Raw genomic sequence first — 9006 nt, 5'->3', positions numbered from 1 at the left:
TAATACTTACGTAATTGTTAGGGTAATATACAGATTGTTATAAAATTCCCTTAAATCTCGTAAGGGAATTTATCTCTAATAAAATTCCACCCTTCAATAAGAATAACTCTTACTATGGGACCAACTTCCAAATCGTGAAATAAAAAACCCCGCTGCTCCATATATTTTGATTGAGTAGTTATGTATAATTTAGTTGATTATTAAGGTAGGGAATTAGTATTTTAAGGTAGGGCATTGCCCCACAATGCCCCCTCCTAGCTACGGCCCTGTTGGCGTTAGAACTCGGAGCCTCAGTGTGGTGTCGTGCAGTCTTATAGTCGTATTAATAAATAAATCTCACGTTTGATTAAAATCTCAGGTAGATACTTATTTATTGAACTATTTAATAAACCATGGTTAAGATGCCATTTAAGAGCCTGTTCTCGGCGCTGTCAAATAAACTCAGCTGACAAAATCTGTCACATATACTAGAGGTATCATTGTAGCTGATGTTAATCCATCAGACTATCTGATAAGCGGCTGCAAACCCTTTGAAGGCGAATTTAATGGGCACGAAATAAGGTCTATTTTTATGAATCAATTTCTAACAGCCGGGCAATTTTTGGGTATATTACATACTGAAGATCTTAAGATGTTGACCTTAATTTGACAATATCTCAGGTAATATTGCACTTTAGAGCGAAACTGCGTTGCAACCATTAATACGGCCCTTAGCCCTTAAAAACTTGATACAGTATTAAAAATAGTAGAGCTATGCTACATACATGTACAGTACTGCTTGGCTAGATTTCACGTCCGAGAGTCTTTGGGGTAGGTACCAGTTGTATGTCCATTTCTGTCGTTAAGCAGCATTATGCATGTACTATTGTGTTCCTTAGAAGGGTATTAGCCAGGATAATTACACTGGCTAATACTGGATATTATTATTGATCATTTAATGTCTGAGGGTGACCAGCACACAAATGGTCAATTTTTAAAATCATGTTTTAGGTTATGCTTTTTATGAGCAGTTTATGCTTACAGTCAAAGCGGAGGTTAGTTTTCCGTCTTCATTTGTACAATGCGCACATTTCTTAGTGGCAAACACATTGTAAATTAGACCAATAAGGTATGTATTTTTTCTCACTCTACCACTCGAATAATTTACGGACACTAGTTCAGTATCGAATTAAAATATTGGCTCCGAGTAACAAAACTACGGGTGGCTGGTGCCCGCTGTATTGAATTTACATTCGACTCGACCGTTTTGGCTTCACGCCAGTCGGTGTTGCCAGATGCGATTTGGAAAATTACTGGATTTTAGCGATAAAATAGTAAAAAATATTCGCGTGATAAGAGACGAGCTTATGACAGATCAAAATCAAAATTCACAGGAATTTGATGGGTAACTGGTTGTAGGTCTCTCATGTGTGAGAGTCGGCCTGAGTAGGTACCACCGTAATGTTTATTTCTGCCGCCATGTAGCAGTGTGTAGTCACTGTTTTGTTCCACTTTGAAGGATATTGTAGCCAGTGTAACTGGACATAATAAAACTTAACATCTCATGTCTCAGGATGGCGAGCGCAGTGAAATACCAAACAATACTTTATAATTCAAGGTGTTGGATGGTGTTTCTACAGTTTATTGGCGGTCTTATCGCTTACTATCGGGTGAAAGGCAAGCTTGTCTCGTCATACAAAACAAAAAAAAAATGAATATAATTAGTTTTAGAAAAATTTATTCCTCTTCCAGCTTAAATAAACATAAACTTTCGCCTTTATTCTCGAAAGGTGAAAAAGTAACATATATATTAATCAGATATGCATTTATCCGTAAGTTAAGTTCCACTTTTATTTTGCGGTGTTTTTGATGTTTGTAAAAGATTAATTATATTTGAAGATATCCAAATAAACTTACATGGAACCTATTTATTGCTGGAGAAATAGGTGTGGAAGAAATAACTCTGCCTACTTCTAAAAGAGGAATGAGGCGAGATAGTTGGAATGTTTTTCTCATATTTATAATGTATGTAATAATACGATTGACTGACTCGGCGGCGTAATCATATTGCATGCACGGTACGCCTACACCTCTGAGGTTCCTGATTCGAATCCCAGGTAGGGAAAAGTGATAATAAGTTTTTCTGATCATTATCAGCCCGGAGTCTGGAACACATGCCTCTCCACATATCACATTGGACGAAACAAATGGCGGAAAGTGGCAAATGGTTGAACCTCTGCCTGCCATTTCGGGGATAAAGGGGTGATGTGTACCATAAGTCTATAAGTAATAAATAAATAAATTGTGTTTGTTGTACCATGATTGACAAATAAATAAATTATGGACATTTCTTACCAAGCAACACAACTGGCAGATGAGTTATGTATTTCATACATTTGTCGTGTTTTTTTACACCGTCCGGTCTTTGGCAAGGTTAGGGCATTTGCGTCTGTGTGTACGTTTTGTTTCGAAAGTTGTTACGGTCTAGACAAAAGAAAGTGCAAAATGGTGGATCAATACAGATGAAATACGGAGCTAGTTTGAACTTTGGCTGATACGGTTTTAGATGCATGGTTTGTTCAATATTCGACCTTAAGAACGTGTCATTGTTTTTATCTTTATGTGTTGCGCTAAATTGAGAGTTGAGACAAGCTAGTTCTTGCCGCAATTTATTGCGCAATATGCGTGCACACTAGCGGAAATGTCAATTGTATACACATGCGACTTGCCGCAAGTCTCGCAACCAAGTTCGCGAAAGTCAGCTTGCTTGGTTAAACCTACTTGCGTCCGCTACTACTTAAGTCCACATCTGCACGTTTTTTGTTAATATAAATCTCCAATGATATATTTTATTGCTATTTTTTAGATAACGCTCGCGTAAGTTCTTTGAAGATGTGAAGATGGTGAAGGAATATATCGTGAGGAAACCTGTATGACCTGAGAAACTGTATAGGAATTTTGAGGGTGTGTAAAGTCTACCAATCCGCACTAGGCAAGCGTGGTGGACTAAGGCCTAATCTCTCCTAGGAGTAGAAGCCCGAGCCCAAAAGTGGGAACGTATATTATACAGGACTGATATTATTATACTAAGTTCTTTCGGTGTATAAGAGTAACTGTACTTACTCCTTTAGGGAATGAAAATTATGTTTTCTTAAACGGGTGCAGAAAAATGACCGCATTGTACCTGATAATAAAGATTAGGATATGTATATTAATCTAAGTCTTGGTGTATCTGCATACCTAATCATTAAAATCTGGAGGTTATATAAAAACATTTAAATGAAGAACACAATTGCAAGCAATACTTTGTAGGATTGCGTTATTATTATTTATGGAAAAATAGCATTCTATTTTAATCGCTAAGTGCACCAACTGTATTTTAGCCAGAATTTACAATGTCTAATGCACCGATTCACCATTTGAAAACAGCCAAAGTAATACTGCTCTAACTGTATAGTTTTAGGGTTCAAGTTAGCTCACCTAGTTAATAATACAACGCTTTCTAAATATAATCCAGTTATTTATTCAGTGGTCGGCTGCGGGGCTTCTCGAGCACTCAAATCGATGTCGGACGTAAATCAGACACCTGGATTTACACTCATACGCATATAAATGTAAAATATTCGTAATAACGAATGCGGACCGCTTCTAATAGGTCGATCTGGAAATTGTTGAGCGAGGCCCATGATCAGTAAACATCCTGCGGGTGATGATGATGATGATTCGTAATATCAGAATTTAAATAGAATTTATAAAAGTATCAAGAATATTATTTTCATGAATATAATATTATATATGCTATATCAATAGATTTAATTAAGATATATAAAATTTTTATTGTTATTTTAATATGTAATAGTAACCGACTTTGCTCGCAAAATCAGTGAACATTGAAGTGGAAGTGGGCCGGCAAAGTCTGCAGATGGAGAAACGGTCAATGGAGCAGACAGGTGATGGAGTGGCGACCGTGATTAGGTAGACTTAGTGTAGGACGCCCTACTGCTCGATGGACCGAAGACTTGAAAAAGGCGGCGGGTTGTCGATGGATACGGGATGCTCAAGACCGGGAAGATTGGTGCTAACTTGGGGAAGCCTACCTTCAGCAGTGGACGGAGACATGTTGATTGATTTTCGATATATCTTAATCTATGTTTTTTTATTTGATGAGAGTAGCGCAATTATCTCATAGATATCTAACATGAAACGAGAACTTGCTGTTACTTTTCGTATGGTGATTAAGAAAAGGAGCTAATCATTATATAAAAACCGAGATGGAATCCAAAAAAAATATTTCAATGTTAACATTAGAGTAAACATAAAAAATTTATGGTGATTATGAAATGAAATGATTTATTTGAATCTGTAAAATGTTATACATTATTTAGATTCCGTCAATATTAACTCTACCACCAGTTCGGAAGGCAGTTTTCACCAGAGAAGAACGGGCAAGAAACTCTGGTGATGCTCTTTTCAATCAGTTTAGGGTAAAGACAGTACATGATAAAGTGAGAAGAGAAAAAAAAAAGTTTAGCGCAGTTCATTTATAGGCTCGTGAAATAAGGAATAAATTAATTTAAATTTTTATATGACTGCACAACCCTCTCAGGAATTATGAAATTTGTCTATTATCCTTATAATTATTTCCTCCCAGCACCTCTAGCAATTAGAAATTAGAAATGTAAGCGATATGGGCAGAACAGTCCACACAAGCAGCACCCGTTCACGAGTATGACGCATGTGCCAGCCATCGGCCTCCTCAACCATATTATAGGGAAGTAGCCGACCCGTCACACGACGCCGCCGCAGGCACAGACAGTTAGAGAGTATTTCATACCCAAGCCGCTTACAGTTATATTACAAATAAAGAGAAAGAAAAAAATATTATATATCTCGATCAAGTGACATGATTCCAAAGACAATCACACAAAAATGCCTAGTCCCAGGCATTTATATCCTCAAGGTATTCTGAGATCTTGTAATAAGCTTTATTACACAACTTGCGCTTAATAGTGGCTTCGAATTTCGCAATATTTAAGGATTTGATCACAGTGGGAACTTTGTTATAAAAATGTATACAGTAACCCTTAAAAGACTTGCTGATCTTTTGGAGCCTTGTTTTGTGATTAAGTAATTTATTTTTGTTTCTAGTATTTATACTATGGATATTGCTAACTTTTGGAAAATTTTCTATATTTTTATGGACATACACTAAGTTAGCGAAAATGAATTAAGATTACACTTTATCCATACTCTGCCTTCCCTTTCTTTTTTATATGAGCGAGGCTAAGTCCTCCCTGCACCTGATTGTATGCGAAACGGGGCCTGATAGAGTACTCAATTATATCATCTTAATAATAATAATATCAACCCTGTATTATATACTTGCCCACTGCTGAGCACGGGCCTCCTCTACTACTGAGAGGGATTAGGCCTTAGTCCACCACGCTGGCCTAGTGCGGATTGGTAGACTTCACACACCTTCGAAATTCCTATAGAGAACTTCTCAGATGTGCAGGTTTCCTCACGATGTTTTCCTTCACCGTTAAAGCGAACGATAAATTCACAAAGAATACACACATGATTTTTTAGAAAAGTCAGAGGTGTGTGCCCTTGGGGATTTGAACCTGCGTACATTCGTCTCGGCAGTCCGTTCCACACCCAACTAGGCTATCGCTACTTTTTATATATCTTTTTATATATCATCTTGTTTGAAGCTAAATAAACACAGGCTGATCTTTAAACACGACACACTTGCGTGCACTACTATGGCGGGTTTTACACCTTGTATACGGTGCTCGCTATCCGGGCGGATGTTAAATATATCCTTCCACTATCTAAGTCATATTCTTTTCTTTAAAGCCTGCAACGTATCCACTTTTCTATAAAATTTAGATTTTCCATATTTTCATCTCTAAGTACATATTCAACTTCAATTTATTCCTCTTTACTCCATAGATTATTAGATTTCTAACTGCTGCATAAAATGTATGCAAAACTGATCATATCAAAGGCAACCAAAAAAAATAGATATCGCCACGGACCTCTAAGTTAATCTAATGTAAATACAATAGCGTAGCTTAGAATAGTCATAAAAACTCTTACAAAGGGTCCGATATCAAAAAACTGATAGAGCAAGCGAGAAAACTACAATAAAATCTCTATAAAATGACCAATACGCCCGAAGTGGCCATAATAGTCAGGCCGGGGAAAATTACGCAAAACCTTTGTGGGGTCAGGGAATCCGAAATTGGCACCATTTTTACACACTTCACAGTTATAGAAATCAAATAAAATCATGTTTTATGAGGCTCGTATGAAAAGGGACTTAAGGGCACTGTCTTACTAAAAGCAAAGCATGCAAAATATAAACGGTAATTTTGACATTGCGTTACTAAATGAAACCACATACTCATCTTCACCTTTGCTGATATTGTTCCAAAAATCATCCATTAATAATTTATATTTTCACGAGAAATCCTCGGTTTAGTTTTCTATTTTTTTTATCATTTTGTAATTTAATGCGAATATGGCGTGTGCGTGAGTGTATTTCTGATTGAAAGTGTGATGTTGCCACTACAACGAATTCTCTTAGAGTAGTAGTAGTGGCTTTAGGGCGAGTAAAATTAATATTACTTTTTATTAATATTTATTTTGTACGAAACTTACACTTTTTATTTTACATCTACGACTCAAGTACCTTATTCTAAGGTGTTATTTTCAAGTAAATAAGAACGTGGTTTCATTAGGAACGCGATGTCAAAATGACCCTTTATATTCAAAACGAGCAAGCGCTAACAGCTTCGCCCGCGCGAAAAGCCTTTCCAACTACAAAAGTCGTTAAAACACTGTTCGACGCCACCGCCATTTAAAAGGTTAGATAAAAAAATATATATTATTTCCCGTGGGAGAAAATTACAGGGATAAAAGTACCCTATGTGTGAATCAAAATATACAAGATTTTATGACGAATTCTGTGAATGCTGAAAACTGATGACTTGGTGTAACAAAAAAATCATATAGAGACACTTTTTTGACGAAAATACCTTTAATTGCACAGAATTTGTCACTTACATTAGTAACAGTAAGTTATATTTAATTAGAAGTAAAAACAATGAAATCAAATAAAGGGTGAACATGTGTCGAAATATCTTCACATCAGCAAAAACTAATCACGATAACTATACTGTAAATCCGACCTATCTATTAGACGATATTGTATCCAACTACGAAACACGAAAGATATGCTTGACTGACCATATCTCCGAATTCAATCGCCTTGAGTGGTACAGTGAGTTTATATAAAAGACATTTGTATGACAGCACCCCAAAAGACGTTTGGGTGGCCAGAGTACCGTTTATTCAACCGATATCCAGTACGAAGATCAAAGTCTGTTATCAAAGAGCGAGGAAAGTACGCACCGCTGATTATTTGGCTGAATAGACGTTTGCATGATTCAAATTTTGACCTCAAATTTGAAGGAAGATCTATCTTGAGTTGAGAATAGTTATTTTCGGAAACATGTTATAATTTTTGTTTATAAAAATAATCATCTATTTCGCTTTAATATGAGATACTATTTATTAACAAAGATCCCGAAGAAAACTTGTTAAATATGAATGTGTCATCTGGTATTTTATCTTTTTTTGCTCTTAACAGCAATTAAACAATTTACAATGATAATTTAAATTAATCATTTTCATTTTACAAGTCATGATGTAGGTATTTCATACTAGATTTTATCAAAATGAACAATGATTTAGTTGTAAAGGTTTAACGGATACGCTTTTATATTGTATTAGTTTAGATGCCACTGGCGCACTTCTTTTGTAATAATATTACTATAATAGTCTCAGACATTCATATCCCTTGCTTTATTAGCTTTCTGCCTTGTCGTAAAGAAAACGTAATAACAATGATGTGTATTAAAAACAAATTACATAACTTTGAAAACAAACTCGTACAAAAAGTAATATGTCACGTTTGTTTGGTCTATGTAGAGAGGTCATAGCGATGAACAGTTTCATATTATCTAGGTAAAATAATTCAGATTAAAATGATTATTCTAGGTATATATTTTGTAAGACGGGGTTCGTCTCTGTAGGTAGGTACTAGGTAGGTAGGTTCCGTTGCTATGTCTATTTCCGCTGCCAAGCAACAATATGCATATATGTTTTATTGTGTTCTAGTTTGTGCGACAGATTAAGTTTTCTTATGTTTACGCGAATGTTGGACATTGAAATAATATTAATTTTCTGATTGTATCGCGGTTTTTATAATAAAATTTTCGCCCAACGTTTCGAAGACTGCAAACTTCATGATCAGCGAGGATTAAGGTGTTGATCGTCTGAAAAGCCAAAGTTACAGTATCGGATGACCAAAACCACAGTCCGCCCCGTAACCACAAAGGCTGCAAAGTCTTCGAAACTAAGGAACAAAATTAAAATATGAAAACCGCGATAAAATCCGACAAATAGTTTAATTTCAATATCTAACATTCGTGTAAACATAACAAATCATTTTACAATATCTACGTACAAATTACTATGTCCGACGAACAAAAACCTAAGCCAATTACGAAAAATCCTAAATCTCTTTTTGGAACCAATAATGAGCTATTTTGCCCACAAGCGCGTGACATACACCACTGATCTCAGGTGAAACAAATGTCCAAAGTTTTATACCCATGTCAAGGCTGAATGTGTCACGTGTATTTTTATTATCGCTTCTCATATAAACGAAATGTTTGGTGTTACAAACGTTTTCAAATGAAACTGGTTATTGGATTGAATTAAAAAAATATTTTTTATGTGAAGTAGGTACGATTGAAGTACTCCGCAGTAGATTTTACATAATACATGTTGTTCGCGGCTTCGGATTTGATTAAAAAAAAAATGTGACTACAATAGAAGTACTCGGCTGTAAATTTTACATACTACGTGCTGTTCGCGGCTTCGTTCGCGAGTAAAGTCTTTTCGCTACAAGCCACTAATATAAGTTACTGTAGTGATCTACAATATCAGCGCCAT

Source organism: Manduca sexta, chromosome 12 (assembly GCF_014839805.1).
Source record: "Manduca sexta isolate Smith_Timp_Sample1 chromosome 12, JHU_Msex_v1.0, whole genome shotgun sequence".
Lineage (NCBI taxonomy): Eukaryota > Metazoa > Arthropoda > Insecta > Lepidoptera > Sphingidae > Manduca > Manduca sexta.
The sequence above is the reverse complement of the archived record's forward strand: the minus strand, read 5'-3'. Positions refer to the sequence as shown.